The following is a 2,301-nucleotide window of genomic DNA, read 5'->3' as shown; positions in this document are numbered from 1 at the left end:
GAGGGGAAAAATTTAAAAGAGATCCATGGGGAATTTTCATTTTCATGCAGAGGGTGGTGAGTGTATGGACTGAGCTGCCAGAGGAAGTGGATGTGTCTTGTACAATTACAACATTGAAAGGGCATCTGGGTGGGTATGTGAATAGGAAGAATGAATGTGGATGGGTGGCAAGTGCTGGCAAGTGGGGCTAGATTAATTTAGGACATCTGCTTGGTGTGGATGAGTTGGACCGAAGGGTCTGTTTCCATGTTGTACGAATAAGACTCTATCTGAAAAGTGCTGGTTCCCTTTTGTTGCTTTTGTTGTTCTCACTGCTGCTTTGTTATTTCACATTAAACAGCGTTGTCTGCTTTGTTTGACCTACAACCCTACTTTTACAGTGGTGTACATAAACTGCAGGGTCTCTCCCTCCCCTCTGTGTTCCTGTAACCTCCCTCAGACTGGGCTGGGATGGGGCTATTCAGGCTGAGTTTCTCAAGCTGCCTGTCACCCCTGTGCAGACCGAGGTGAGGCAGTGATGTCTCCGGGTGAAACTGGGAAACCACAGCCTCCCGTTGTATTGACCGTGGGCCAGCTTGGGAGGCTGAGAGAGAGAGAGAGAGAGAGACTGCAGACAGAAATCAGAGGAAGCTGCTGGCAGGTGATCACAGTCTGAGATTGGGCGAGAGTGAGAACTGCAGATGCTGGAGATCAGAGTCGAGAGTGTAGTCCTGGAAAAGCACAGCCGGTCAGGCAGCATCTGAGGAGCAGGAGAATTGATGTTTCAGGCAAAAGCCCTTTATCAGAGTCTGAGATTGCTCAGTCCCTCTGCAATCTGAGAGCTCTACATGGGAATACAGACAGGAACACTGTCTCCAACCCTGAGCCCAGCATCTCTCCCACTGGATCACTGTCTGTCAGGTCTCTGAATTGTTCATCTGGCATGGGGGAGGTTCAGATGTTGCTTGATATCACTCTGAGGTGGCGCCACAGTCTGCCCACTCTGCGCACAGCACGATCCAAATAACAGGAGGGTGGGCGTGAGCTGACCATTTCCTTTCTGAGTTGCTCTTCAGTGTCAGGGACAGATATTGATCAAGTTCATTGCACTGAGCTCAGGGGAGCAGCTGAACCCACTCTCACTTCCTGTGAGGGCTCAGCTTTTCTCTCCCCTGATTCCTGCGTGTTTTCAAGGAACCTGCAGACAGGAAAAGTGAGACTTCCCAGGAATACTCTGTGCTTTCTGTTACCAGCAGAGGTGGGTTCAGGGTGGCTTTGGGTTTGAGGGAAAGGGTCCCACTGCAACAGCACCTCGGGAATATCCTGTTCCTGTTAACAGCTGGAGAATTCCAAGTGCCCATCGTGAGGCGCAGTGAGAGAGGGGGCCTCCATGGGTCGAGCTCTCTCCCCTCGAAGTGGGAAGGTGATGGGTTCAAGCCCCATTCCGGGGAGGGTGGTCAGTGCCCAGGATGAGCCCCTTTGAAGTGTCTCCTCTCAGAAGTGGCCTCTCTCAGGTTGTCAATGATCTCCCTTGCTCTTTTTTTCTCAAAAAAGCGACAAGGCAGGAATTCAAGGAGGTTGCTCCACCTCACAACTGGTTCCATTTTAACACAGGAAGAAATACCAGACAGATTAAACAACAAAGACAGATCTTCCCTTATTACATGATGGATACACACCAACACTAAAAAACCTCACAGCTTCAAGTTGATGTTATTCCCAAAGAACATGACTCCACTTGTGAATCTGCTCCACTCACCTTATCCAGTCCCTTCAGGAACATCTTCAGCCACTTTCCCGCTCTGCTCTCCCTCAGCCCACAACCTTGGTCAGACACCAGACAGACAACGATAAACCCAGGCCCCACAACCAGGACGTGAGAGAGAATTCATCCCCATGGATGGAGTTCGAGGCTAAGACCAATGTCACCAGTCTCTGCTCGTCCTCCCTTCATTGTCTGTTCTTTTCACAAATAAATGGATCCCGCTGTGTGAGCGGACCTCCCCAAGTCATCCTGGGCCCCGAGTGCCCTGTCCCTGCGCCTTGCTCAGAATGGGACACATGGGCCTGGGGTTTTCAAGTCCAATGGTTTCAGCTGGAGAAGAGGATGGGGTGTGTCCCCTTCTTCCAGGACAGGGGAATCCAGAACCAAGCCGAGCCAGGCCAGGCTCCTGTTCCCTGGATGGCCCTCAGGCTTCACCACGGGATGCCAGCATCAGGCCCGGATTTGACAGATCTCGGTGGTAAAAGTGCACATGGCTCGAACGTATTTCTCAGGAACCCGGCGGATCATTTCCTTCCTCGTCCGGAGCCGAAACATTA

This window comes from Chiloscyllium plagiosum, chromosome 37, assembly GCF_004010195.1.
Source record: "Chiloscyllium plagiosum isolate BGI_BamShark_2017 chromosome 37, ASM401019v2, whole genome shotgun sequence".
NCBI classification, from domain to species: domain Eukaryota; kingdom Metazoa; phylum Chordata; class Chondrichthyes; order Orectolobiformes; family Hemiscylliidae; genus Chiloscyllium; species Chiloscyllium plagiosum.
This window is presented reverse-complemented; position numbering follows the sequence as displayed.